Source organism: Podarcis cretensis, assembly GCF_951804945.1.
Source record: "Podarcis cretensis genome assembly, chromosome: 4".
Lineage (NCBI taxonomy): Eukaryota > Metazoa > Chordata > Lepidosauria > Squamata > Lacertidae > Podarcis > Podarcis cretensis.
Window position 1 is genome coordinate 92,680,906 of NC_137173.1, and position 14,522 is coordinate 92,695,427.

At 39.9% G+C, this 14,522-nt stretch overlaps 1 long non-coding RNA gene across 1 annotated transcript in view; it reads left to right on the forward strand.

The window, feature by feature from the left end:
* The first annotated feature begins 342 nt into the window (after window positions 1-342).
* The window catches only part of LOC307214465, a 54,415-nt gene continuing 40,235 nt past the window's right edge, over window positions 343-14,522 (forward strand). Inside the window, exon 1 of the long non-coding RNA XR_013838122.1 lies at window positions 343-390. This is a non-coding gene — a long non-coding RNA (uncharacterized lncRNA). The remainder of the gene's footprint in view (window positions 391-14,522) is intronic.

Here is a 14,522-nt window from a genome sequence, read left to right on the forward strand (position 1 = left end):
GTTCGAATCCCCGCAATGGAGTGAGCTCCCATTGCTCGGTCCCAGCTCCTGCCCACCTAGCAGTTCAAAAGCATGTCAAAGTCAAGTGGATAAATAGGTACCACTCCAGTGGGAAGGAAAACAGCATTTCCGTGTGCTGCTCTGGTTCGCCAGAAGCAGCTTAGTCATTCTGGCCACATGACCTGGAAGCTGTGTGCGGACAAACGCCGGCTCCCTCAGCCTATAGAGCGAGATGAGCACGCAACCCCAGAGACGTCCGTGACTGGACCTAACAGTCGGGGTACCTTTACCTTTAATTACTCTACAGACACCAATGTAAGGTCCCTGTTAGTGACACCAGAATACAGTGGTACCTCGGGTTACATACACTTCAGGTTACATACGCTTCAGGTTACATATGCTGCTAACCCAGAAATAGTGCTTCAGGTTAAGAACTTTGCTTCAGGATAAGAACAGAAACTGTGCTCCGGGGGCGCGGCAGCAGCAGGAGGCCCCATTAGCTAAAGTGGTGCTTCAGGTTAAGAACAGTTTCAGCTTAAGTACGGACCTCCAGAACGAATTAAGTACTTAACCCGAGATACCACTGTAGTATTGCTCTTGTAGCACAGTAAGATTGAATTAGATTGCTTCAACTTGATGATTTCACATTTGTGTTGTTCTTGTTGCTTTTTTTGATTGGCATTAATTGGACTTTTTATTAGCTAAACAAATGGATAGCTTCCCATCCTATGGATTTTGGAACCTAAATTCAGTAGTAGTGGGAACTGTGTGAAGATGACAGAAAGTCTGTGGGCTTTCAGAGTTAAAATACTTCAGATTGTTCAACTTGGCCACAAGATTCTCTCTTTATGAAAGGAAAGCGGACAGAGAATGTACAGATAGGGATCTGCTATGAGTGTCAAATTTCAGAGAAAGAAAATGCAGTTTCCAGTCTTTCTGGCTCTAGCTTATATTTCCATTTGGAGGTATTGAGTCAACTCTCAGGTTACAAATGAAAAATTGCATACATCAGCTTGCAGGGAACATCAACTCAGAATGCTATGATTAGCACATTTTCTTGATTGGTTAACATACTAAGGCGGTTTAGTTTGCTTGGTTCATTACAAGAACAAATGGCAGTTCTTCAGTCATATGGACTAGTCCCAACACTGACGTGTACAGGGGCCATGCTCTTTGTGGTCCACTTGTGCCGCATGTATGAAAAGGGGTTCTCTGCATGTACAGCTCCTCCACATTGGTGGGAATCACAGCACATCCAGGATCTCCTTTCAGTAAAATCGCTACACATGGAAGTTGAAAGGAGGAGAGAATGGCAATCAGGAGTATCAGTAGTGGGGGACAGAACTAATCTCCATAGAACTGTGACATTCTTGGGATGCACAAGGCCACCAACTATTGGGTCAGAAAGATCCTCACCCTACATTTTATTGAATCAGAGTTCAAAAGCTCAGAAGGATCTTTCCTATCAGTTACAAATTCTAGCAGAGAAAGGAACTGATTGACTTGTTCCACAGTTGGTACCCAAATAAAACTGTTATAAATCCACATAACAGTATACACGCATAAGATAAAAATGTTTACTAGATCTGTATTAAAACAAAATGAAACAAAAAGGAGGTATACATGGTAGAATCAATGTATACCACAGATAACTGAAATTGTGTTCCAAGTACCTCTTTCAGAGGCTAGAATGCTTTTTTACAAAAAACAAAAACAAACAACCCTCCAGGTTGAATTCTGATTTGTTCCTTGTAATTAGGGATGAGTGAATCACTTAATTTTGGTGCCTTTTAGTTTATCATTTCCCCTATCTTAAGTTCAGTTCTCCACATTTCCCACATGGTCAATATTTCTGTTTTTGAAGTGTTTGTGAAAATTCACCAGCATTTTAGTGTGGATTTCTCTGAATATACACATTTTTACATGCAATTTTGTTTACTATGCACATTTTTGCAAGGCAGTTTCTCATAATAAAATGCATTACTGTGTGTTGCTTTTTTGCACACTTTACTCTAGTAGGTGCATTTTGTACATGTTCCATTGAAGGAGAACTGTTTAAAAATATGAGAAGGGCAATTTCAAACAATGCCTGAATTTGGTACCCTCCCCCCTTCAAAATATTTAGCTCTATAAAGAAAAAACAAAACAAAAGGACTCAAACCATTTTGGCTTAATCATACAAATTTTAAAAGACACCTGAATTTTAGGTAACTGGGATTAATGCACCAAATTCTAAATGTCTTAAGAGTGAAGTAGTACCATTATTTTTTGGTGCAGAAGTACAACTTCTAGGTGCAGTAGTTTTCTAGGAATTCTATCAGTGCCTCAACCAGTAATTTCATCCTCTCTAGCCAGGTGTTCACTAATGTTCTAGGAAGCTATAATTTCTTTTAACAAACTCTGTCTCCAACCTAAAAGCAACTTTGATTATAATTCATAATGGACCTCGTGTGCTTGGTAGAAACCTTCAGCATCCTGTAATAATTTTCTCATACGCATACCAGAAATTACTGGCTTTATTTCGCAGGAGTTCACAGACCTTTAATATCAAGTATAAGGAAAAGGAATATAAATTCCTATTCCTGAGAAAAAGACAACAAAGGGAAAGAAAGAAGAGGATAATCAACGCTAATGTCCTAAGTAGAAGTTACACTCTGATAATGACCTTAGAGTCACAGTAAGTAAACTCAAGAGAAAGAAGAAAATATTTCAGGTCCCAAGCCATAAAGGGTTCGAAGGTCAAAATCAGCAAGCAGGCTTGGGCTTGGATACTTCTAGTTACTAATCTCAGGCACTTAGCTTTGATTTATATATATTACATAGGTCTGGGCATTGCTTCTACAATCTGACTACTAGAAAATGGTTTTGTTGCCCCACTTTGTCTCTCAGTGCCTCTCCCTCTGTGTACGCTGAAACTAGATCACCACATTTCTGTTAATGGGTTTGCATTGAATTTTGACTGGTGAGCAGCTGCAAACAGCTCATTGACAAATTCTCATGCATCTTGAATAGATTTACAAGTCTCACGGTTGGTTTGCAAACAATTCACCAGCGGAAAAGCAGGCTAAATTTGCAATGAATGAATCCTGTTTACAGTGAATAATTCAACTAGCCAACTAGCAGACAGCTTTCATGTCACTTCCAAATAATTTATTCACCACGTTCTACACATTTTTTTTCTCAGGCTTTTAAACTTCTTACAAATCACTCTCCATCATTTGAATCCCTAGCCCAAAGTCCCCTAGCTCCTAAAGTGAGATGGCAAATGTTCCAGTTCTAACTTCCATTCCAACATTCATATGCAAACATTTATAATGTAACTTGCTTTCCAAGGGACTGCATTAGTCTGTGAATTGTTGGAAATAGAGGCACTTGCTCCATCCACTTCACCTGTTGTGGAAGCATGGCAGGCCTGAGTGACATGATTTTGGCATTTACTCCTGTTGTAAAAACAGATAGCAGTTAACCTGTAACCAAAGACCTTGTTTATATTCGTGTTCCAGGTGAAAGCTGCTGATTCGATTTAGAAACATCAGTCTCAACGCCACTGGAAATACTTTGCACGGACAGCCTTTTATTTATTTTACAGAAGTTTTGTTGCAAGAAGATGAAAATTCGTGCAATCCTTAAACCTGCCTGCAGAAATTAATAACAAGTGAAGGCTAAATCCATCAAATTAGTAAAGTTTTAGCAACTGCACACTGAAAACTAGAACTTAATGGAAGAGAGACATCATTTTCAACCATGATTACATTTCTTAACAATTTATGTTGTGTTTGTTTGCAAGGTTTCATTTTAGGAAGTTGTTTCACTTCATCATAGCTTCACCATACATAGGTAGAAAACTGGCACTGAAAAACACTGTGCAAAGACAAAATATTACTTAATAAAATATCTATGTTCATTCATACGTATTGTAAACCAACTTCATTTATAATTATTACTATTTGTACAAGTGAATGGTATTCCTGATTTTCCTGGCACTCCCAGTTTCTTTCTTTTTTTTAATATACTTTTTATTAAATTTTCTGTTTTACCATTTCAGATAAACGTTTTACACACTTAAAATATCAATGGCTTCCCTTCTTCTCTTTCCACGGTTCATTTTGCATATCTTATGTCCCTGCATATATAATAAAAACTATACCCATCATTTTTTCATTATTATATCCGTTAAAGATTATTTACACTGTTGAATTTATCTTAATGTTGCCAGCATTTTCAGCAGTACAGAGTTATTTTCCATATATTCATTAAATGTTTTCCAATCTTCTTTAAACATATGTTCTTCTTGTTCTCTTATTCTATATGTTAAGTCTGCAAGTTGTGCATATTCTGTCAACTTAAGCTGCCAATCTTTAGTTGGGACTTCACTCATTTTCCATTTTGGGGCTAACAAAACATGGGGCTCAGTTGTTGCATACATGAATAACCTTTTCTGACACCTGGGAATTTCAGTCTGAGTTATCCCCAACAGAAGGGACTCTGGGGGGTTTTTTGGGGGGGAGCGAAGGGGAGTTTTTATTACACCAGTCATAGTGAACCACTACCATGCAAAAAGGAAGGAGTGAGAATCTCCATTCTCCCAGCTCCAGCTCCTCTTTGCACCACCACTATCCAATGTCTCCAAAATTGCCGCAGCTGAAAGGCTCAGTTGCTCCTATTCCACTCAGTACTGTTGCCATGAAGAGAGGGAGGAAGTGGATGAGAGCTCCTTAAAAAGAGAGCTAGCTCCACCCTCAGACTTCTGCCCAATACCTTCAGAGAAGTGGAACAGGGCTTCCTGCAAAATGGAATTTAACTACCATACATGCCATCAACTCAGAAACCATAATTCCACCCCTCCACACAAAGGAATAATACATTGAGGGTGGAATGGTGCAGGGACACACCTCATGGCCTTAGGCCCCCATGTCAACATGCCTGGCAAGCTACATTCTTTCAATTGCTGTGTGTTTGGTGAAGGTTTAAGAGAGGAACTAGCTATTCCCATGTAGCTCTTTAGCCCAGTTGAAAGCTCAAGCTGCCCTTTGTCAAGAATTACAAGGAACATAAATTAAAGAGAAAGATATCTATTTGACAACATTTTTTTATTGCATGTCGAGGTCCCCAGGGCCACCCCAATAACTCACACATCACACAGAATTTTTTGTTTAAGATTTTTGGCCTAATTTTGGCCACAACTTTATTAAAATATAAGTTTGTGAGTGTTTGCTTAGGCATTGGTTGAGACTATCTGCCCCCACCATGGGGGACAGACTGACATTCCGCACAATGCGAAAGTCAGAATAGGGGAATACACTTGGGGGTAGCGGCGGAGCAGGGAACCTGCCCTCACCCCAAATGCAACCAGGAGCTCATTGCTATGGCCCGAGCCCCCTTGACAGAGTGGACAAGCAATAGTTAGCCCCCAATTCCTTTAACGGAATTCCTTGCAGCAGCAGCATTAGAGGGGCAGGCACAGCCAATCCATGCCTCTCAACCAACCAAACCATAAACCAATGCCTAACCGCAACCTTGCAAGTTGTGACGATTTGCTACGCAGTAGGCAAAAACCAAATGGCCCCAGCCAATCAGCCAGATGGACAAAATTCCTACCGGGCCCCTGCCCCAAGAGCAGACGACCCCATGACAGGCATAGCAAGGTCAAAGCGAACAACCCTAATTCTAGGGAGGGGGGGACGGGCAATCCGCTGCACGGTCGAAAAGAGGAAGCCCTAGCCTCATGCAAGGAGTTTTAGCATTTCTGGCGGTCAATCAACAAATGGCAACATTAACTTCTTCCCAACAACAAGGGAAGCACCAATCGCATCAGTGGCCAATGATCAATTAGCCCGCCCCCAACTTTGGAGTGTCCTGGCGGCCCCCACCGCAACACGTGCTCTCCATGAAGGAGAACACGCTTTGCCAGAATAACATAATAACAGACGACTTCCAGATTTGATCTCAGCATGTAAAAACTTCAGAAGAACAAACCAACATTTGACCAAGGGCCACAAAGTTACAATTGTCATGTTTATCCTTCTCTGTTCTTTCACCTGGATAACGTCACAGATGAACGGTTTGCTAGATATAGAACATGAATTATTTTAATTATTCAGGGAGAAAGAGGAAGAGAATCCCTTTGGATGCTAATAATATCTTCCAACAAAATGTTGAAGAAATTGGATTCTAGTAATGGCTAGTTTCCATTCTCTTCCCTCTTTACTTCGGCTAGGCTGTTCATTTAAATGCTTTTGATGTTCTCCTATTTAATTGCACCTTTCTTGGGGGTCTCTTTCTGTGGCTACTATACTACTCTGTTTTATGTATGGGGGAAAGTTATTTTGCGACCCAGTAATTATCTTCTCTCCAGGTCTCTCTCTATAGCTACACTACTTTTCTACTGATGGAGCTAGAAAGTAAACGTTCACTCCTGGGGTCTCTCATGATTGATTCTTTCACAGCTGTGATTGATCTTTCCCCCAATTGGGATAGTGATGTGTATGCATGACTTAAGTTCCTTGGAGCACACATTTTGTACCAAAAGCTGGCAAAATGCAGCCTTAAACTGCAATTACTTTTCTGTCCAAACCTCCTGTGGAGAACATTGCATTCTGAAAGTTCTGTAACATTATCCCCATTTGTCTACCATTGTTATCGGAGCTTGGGACAAGACAGACCAAGCAATAAAAGTTCTTCACATACAGGAAAGTTGCAAGTGAATTACAAAGAGGTACCTTCAACCAAATCCAAATGTTCAATTCAGTTCCTACGGTAGGTGGTATTTTCCATGGAGCAAAGAATCACAAGAGGACCATAATACTTGTCTTCTCTTCTTTGGCGATCACTCATAGCCGAGTAAGATTGTCTTCCATAAACATGGTTTTAAAAGTGAGTCTAAAAGTGACTATGGAGGCCAATTCTGGATCCACACATCCTTACACAGTGGGGACATAGTTTTCCAGGTGGGAGTTGATCATGGTGAGGGTTTGGCAAGCATGCCTTCCTCTTAGCACATTTCTCCCATGTGTCCTGAGTCTGAGTGTCTTCAAAGCCCATGACACCTTTGGAAAAGGCTGTTCTCCAATTGGAGCACACACAGGCCAGTGTTTCCCAGTTGTCAGTGTTTATACTACATTTTTTTAGATTAGCCTTGAGAGAGTCTTTGAACCTCTTTTGTTGAACACCAGCATTACGCTTTCCATTTTTAAGTTCGGAATAAAGTAGTTACTTTGGAAGACAATAATCAGGCATCCGCACAACATGACCAGTCCAACAAAGTTGATGTTGAAGAATCAATGCTTCAACACTGGTGATCTTTGCTTCTTCCAGTACACTGGCATTCATTTGCCTGTCTTCCCAAGTGATGTGTAAAAATTTTCGGAGACACCGTTGATGGAATTTTCCAAGGAGCTGGAGATGGTGATTATGTGGTCCACATTTCACAAGCATACAGCAAGGTTGGTAGTACAATAGCTTTGTAAACAAGCATTTTGGTTTCCCTAAATATACTGTAATACTGTAGCTAAGTGTGAGTCAACTGCTAAAATTTGCATTCATAAACCATACTCAAACACTTATACAACTAGGAAGTTCTACTTAGCTGCTGTGGTTACCTAAACATTTTTCTCTTTAGAAAAGGAACTAGTTCCAGTGAGGCATCAGTGGGGATTTGGAAGGAGAGCAAAATTATTTTGAGAATAATCCCCACCCCAGGAAAAAAAAAAGATGTGTCCAAATATTTCCCCTTACCTATAACTAAGGTGCTATGAAATCTCAAATTCCAATTGCAAATGGAGAGTTACACACTAATGAAACATTTGCTGATATTAGAAGGCATAACTGCGACAACCATAGTAATCCAATAGGATTTTGGAGGAATCTCAGGGGCATTTTAAAGAGTATTCCTGGGAGGGCTGCTCCTCTCAGGGAAAGGAACAGGAAGTTTTTGAAATCGTTCTTTCCCCAACGTGATATATGAATCCAGGTTTTGCAGATCCAAATCTGAGACTTTGTTAAGAAAAACCTTATTGGGTTCTATACAATGATTCCATGTTTGCTTAAGGCAAACCAGAGATGGGCTATATTTCCAATTGCAGTCAAAGTTATCTTCTCATATTCATCTTTATTGCTTACATAATTATCTTGGACGTATCTGCACTTGGTATGAGTAACGCTTTTGTATTTATAAAGTGCACTTCAGCACTTAGATGAGTTTGCAGATTGGCTGCCTCTAGCTACTTCACTTTGAGGACAAAATTAATTGTACGTATGTCAGCAGATGCTGCAAATAAGCATGGTAGATGGCAGTAATAAATCTAAACTACCCTACCAAACAGCATCATATTTAACATGCTCCCGTCTTCGGCTATCCCTTCCTAAGCAGCTCTACTCATAATGTTAAATGCAAGCAAAATTTACAATGAATACATTCCAGTCAATACATGTAGCTTCTCTCTGATGCCTTCACTTTTGAGCTTATTTGGGAAACAAACACAACAACAACAATTTATTATTTATACCCCACCCATCTGTCTAGGTTTCCCCAATAATAATTTTATTATTTATACCCCACCCATCTGGCTGGGTTTCCCCAGCCACACTAGGCGGCTTGCAGCGTATCTAAAAATATAAAACATCAAGCATTAGAAACATCTCAATACAGGGCTGCCTGCAGATGTCTTCTAAAAGTTGTATAATGCTTTATCTCCTTGACATCTGAAGGGTTCCACAGGGAGGGTGCCACTACTGAGAAGGCCCTCTGCCTGGTTCCCTGTAGCTTCGCTTTTCTAGTCTTCAACTAGAGTTAGGTGAATTACATCATAAAATACTTACCAGTGCAGTGAAAACTGTAAACTTTATCAAAGTCAGTTCACTCGACATATATGTCTTTGGAATCTTATGTTCAGAAATGTGTTCTGAACAGGCACATTTATTACTTCACACAGAGGTTTGCTGGGTGTCAAGGAGACATTTGCTGCAGAAACGCTTTGAATTAAGACAGGATGTACTCATGTTTCTATGGAACAAAAAGCCTAGATTGCAAACCATTTGGTGAGCACAAGTTGGCTAGCAAAGTTTCCATATGTTTGGTCATCTGAATGAATTGAACACAGGCCTACATGGTAATGGTTATAAAATGGTGAAACTTGCAGTTAAAATGCATGAAACCGATAGCTGCCAAAAACCTAAAGTCAAAAAGTCATGTGACAATAAATTGATGGGTCACTATACCAAATAAATTTGGGCTTGTGGATCCTCATACCAAAAAGGTAGGGAACCACTGGCTTAGGCAATGATCTGAGGTATTGCTATGAATTGTTACTTCCACTTCCATCAAACTCTAGGTTGGTGGTTACCAAGGTAATGGCCTTCTCAATGCGGATTCCCCATGTCCCTCATGGAAGGATTCAGAAGTCCCATTCTTTCCTTTCTTTCAGAATTTTTCAAAGCAAAACTGTTTTAGAGAGGAGCAAGAGATGATTATGATTTTTAGTATGTTCCTGTGCTATTTTCCTAACAATAACTAATTGCTCATTTCCTTCCCCTTTCCAGTTAAGTGTTGCCTAAACATTTTCCAGCTACACAATGGTCATTGTGGTTGTAATGAATAAAATCAGGAGGAGCTTGTGGAAACTGATCCCTTCCAAGTTCAGAAATCTGATCAGAAGCCCATATTCACATCCTATCACTACTACCCAACTCTCCCTGACAGCGATGCCCGCCCCTTCAAAAGTAAATTAAGATGTGTTTTTGGGGTGTGTCATATGTGAGATTTGCTGGTGAGGGAGAAAACTTTTAAAAACTTTCTTGTAAAAAACATTGAAAAGTTTTGAACTTTTCCCTGACAATTCTCCAGAAAATCGGAAAATCACAAGACAAGTCACAGCAAGCACCTCCATCTACCTTAACTTAAATATTTAGTGCATAAAAGATGCTTCATTCTAATCTTCACTTTCCAGAATTTTAGATATTTTGGAAGTGTCTAACAAAGCTGACAAATGTAAAAATAAAACCAGGATGCTCCATTTTTAAATTCAAAGGTCATATATGGCTTCCTAAGGAGAGATGAAAACAATAACTTCTTGGCACATCTGCTACTACATAATACAGTAGCTTCTCCTGGCCATATTAAAAGCCCTGCACTACAAATTTAATTCACTTTGCATTGAAGCAATCTATTCTCAAGGTCAGACATGCCATAATACATAAATCACTTTAAAGTTTCCTTAAATAATCAGTAGAGAATCTGACACTTAAAGCATCCTAATTATGTTTTGAGTACTATTTTGGTTTCCATTTTTCAGGACGTAATTTTAGAATGACCTATTGATTGCAATAATAAAATCATATCTCATTTCACTCTTGATTACACCATCAGGATGTCAGGCTAAAATACTCACTTCTAATTGCTTGGTTTGTAAAATGTGTTGTGTCAAATGAGAATAACAAAAACAGATGCATCTTGTCAGGCTAAAGAGGGAAATCTGAATAGCATGTTAGCTCAAGAGGAGTTTGATTAGTATAAAGACATAATCATTAATGATTCCATCCCACCACCCCATTTATGAAATACTGCTAGATTTGTCTTTAGAAATTGCCCTTGGACTTTACCTGCTATGATTTCAGAATGTAATGACCACTTTGCCATTGGCAATGTGATTTGTGTCAGAGCGGACATTCAGTTTCATAATATATTCCTTTGGATCGCATACAGCTTTATGCAAGAATGGGTGTGACGTGTACACCCTGCATCATAATATGAAAATTCAGAAAGATAAATAACACAAGGGGACTCAAAAGTATGCTGTTGGGACCATTGGTGGGTAACCATGGTTGGGTAAGACTTTATCCAACCTTGGGTAACCATGAGGGTAAGATTTTATCCCCTAGACCAAGTCTACACTTTCATTTTTGAAATTTTCCACCACACATGCACACACATCTCAAACATGAATAAACAATAACATAATAAAAACAATCACTTCACTAAATAATAATAAGATACAGTGGTACCTCAGGTTAAGTACTTAATTCGTTCCGGAGGTCTGTTCTTAACCTGAATGTTCTTAACCTGAAGCACCACTTTAGCTAATGGGGCCTCCTCCTCCTGCTGCTGCTGCTGTGCCGCCGCTGCACGATTTCTGTTCTCATCCCAAAGCAAAGTTCTTAACCCGAGGTACTATTTCTGGGTTAGCGGAGTCTGTAACCTCAAGCATCTGTAACCTCAAGCATATGTAACCTGAGGTACCACTGTAATAACATAGCAACATCTACAACAATTGAAAACAATCACAAAACACTACATTAAAAAGTGATCTGTTTTACAGTTCTTTGGTAAAATTTGAGAGGAGGCCAGTGGTCCATCTGGTCCTGCAAGAACCTAAGAAGGCAACTGGTTGGCCATTATTTTCACAATATCCAACACTGCCCCTTGTGTGAGCAAATTCCTTAGTTTGTAAGCTGATGAAATATTTTCTTTTTTTCCTTGTGCTCTTAATGTCCGGCTTCATTGGATGGTCCACAAGTTGTAGTGTTCTGAGAGAGTTCTCAGATTTAGAGGTTCTGCCCTATATTCAAGTTATATTTCTATGTTCCAAAATATAAATCTTCCTTTTTTTCCTCCTGGGTAGGGCAGATCACTCACTATTAAGAGTATGTGTTCTGCACACATTTAGTCTTGCTATCTCTATTTGGATGGAAGAAACTTCTGCCTAAGCCACGAAGAGCTTCTAACCGAAGACGATACAATACTTGACTACATAGTCCAATGGTCAGACTCAGTATAAAGCAGTTCTGTGCATGCACTACTACTGTCTTCTTAAAGGTAAAGGTAAAGGTACCCCTGCCCGTACAGGCCAGTCTTGACAGACTCTGGGGTTGTGCGCCCATCTCACTTAAGAGGCCAGGGGCCAGCGCTGTCCGGAGACACTTCCAGGTCACGTGGCCAGCGTGACATCGCTGCTCTGGCGAGCCAGAGCCGCACACGGAAACGCCGTTTACCTTCCCGCTGGTAAGCGGTCCCTATTTATCTACTTGCACCCGGAGGTCTTTCGAACTGCTAGGTTGGCAGGCGCTGGGACCGAGCAGCGGGAGCGCACCCCGCCGCAGGGATTCGAACCGCCGACCTTTCGATCGGCAAGCCCTAGGTGCTGAGGCTTTAACCCACAGCGCCACCTGCGTCCCTATCTGTCTTCTTACTTTGCAGTAAATAACAAGCTTTCTGAGAATTTCTTCTGAGTGTACATATTTAGGTGGAGGCTACTTTCCCATGAGCAAACTTGTTGTGTTTGTTTATCACTCAAGATCTTTGCTGAATAAAATATTCCTGATGCTGTTCTTCTTCCTTCTGGCTTCTGACATGGTTGTCATGGTTGCTCAGAGTTTCTAGATTCTTTACTGACCTCAATCTATTCTATCAAACACTGCAGGCATAGATCAGAGAAGGAAGAATAAAGCCTACTGCATAGAACCATTCTGTACATGAATAAAAGATTCATCTCTAATTCAAAAGCATTGTCCTCCAGTAGGCTAGTGTTGGATAATTTGTGCAACCAGCAGGTACAGAGGAGCTCAATCTAACAAGCACTTTATGGCACACTTGGATACCTTCAGTCTTAAGGACAAAGAACTCTTTAACCAAAGGCTGGTTCACTTTTAATCCATGACCTCTAACTTTTGGCTTTACTTCACAGGCAATGGCTTCTTGAAGGTTTCAAATACTACTCCAACAAAAATTCAGTATGACTAATGTTGTATAAAAGTATATTATATTGTTCCATACCTTGAGATGTGACCATGACCCTTTTCAATTATTTTTATGACATGAGGCATTCTCATCTTTCACAGCTTTACAAAACTACGGAAGAGGCTTTGCAAAGATCACGTCATACATTACTTCACCAAGTAGCTTGTGGCACAATAAGCAGTCACAAGACATTAAGCACAATTTCTGAATGTAGCACCATCAGGATTATTCACTTGATAAGAACCAGCCTTGGAAAAACATATCAAAACTAAATTCTAGCTGAAGAGCTTAGCTCATAACTGAATAAAATTGCAGTATGTGACAAAATACCACAGTCATTAATTCTATGAATAACCATTTCAAATTCATGATTCAAATATGTATTTTGCTGCTCAGAATGATATGAATTAACTTTATAAACCATCATTTGTAGACTTTGATTCTGAATATTAATTTCTGTACACTTCAACATTCCACAAAATAGAGTCGCCTGTTTACTCATTTTTAAGCAAGCTGTTACATTTTCATCCAACCCTCATGTTCTACCCCCAGCCACTGCATCCTTTCAATAACTCTATGAAGTAGATTAGTCAACCAGCAAGCTTCATGGAAGATTGGGGATTCGAACCCTATTCCTAGCTGAATTCTATAATCACCATACCACAAGGGTTCTTTTCTATCGCCCCATTTCTTAAATACATGATCATTTCACAGACTTCCACCCTACCACAATGCCATACCCTCCAACATTTCTCCGATGAAAATAGGGACGTCCCATTCCATAATGCTAATTTTACTGTTTATACCCCACACATCTTATTGGGTTGCCCCAGCCACTCTGGGCAGCTTCCAACATATATAAAAACATAATAAAACATTAAACATTTTAAAAATTCCTGACACAGGATTGCCTTCAGATGGCTCGGGTTGTTGGATAACTCCATACCCTCCAACATTTCTCCAATGAAAATAGGGAAATCCTAAGGAAAAGTGGGACATTCCAGGATCAAATCAGAAACTGGGGCAGTTTCTCTAAATCAGGGACGTCCCTGGAAAACAGGGACACTTGGAGGGTCTGCAATGCTGAGGGTCTTTCTCTGTCTGATGTTCATTCACTCTAAAGAAGCCTGTCCATTATTCTTTTCTGAAGCAGGATATGCTAGTGTACAAATCATAATGCATTCCACCAAGAAATAATGAAGGATGTAACCAAATTGTCCATATTGTACATACCCTAAGCTATAGTTTGTTTTCACATATATGTGCAGCAGCAAACCTTGGGGTCTCTCCTGCTTCTGTGGAGAGGCTGTGAGGAGGAGACAGGAAGCATGTCCTAAATGGCAAATGACAAATTAAGAACATTTTGTGAAATATTTTTTCCAGAAGAGGACTAAAATTCTCCCAGCAGCTCAGGAAGAGCTTGTCTCATGTTAGCTTGCTCACCATGTGCATTCATCTCCTCATGACTTCAGCATAAGTATTTAACTTAAATGAGTGATTGTGCCATCTACAACCAAATTCCAGAGATGCAGCCAAGCATTATTTTATGATGGTATACATATATATATACACACAGAGAGACGGTGCAAAGAAAGTGATAAGAATGGAAGAAAACCAAATGCAGAGTGACAAATATTAAATCTCTAAAATAGTAAACAACAATAATAGCAAGTTTTCCTAAAACAAATAAATGTTACTCTTTTGCTTAAAAGGGGGGGGGGGGGGCTTCTGTGATCTCAGCACATGCTAGTAAGTGGTTAAAAGCAGGGCTATACAAGTCCACAAACTTTAC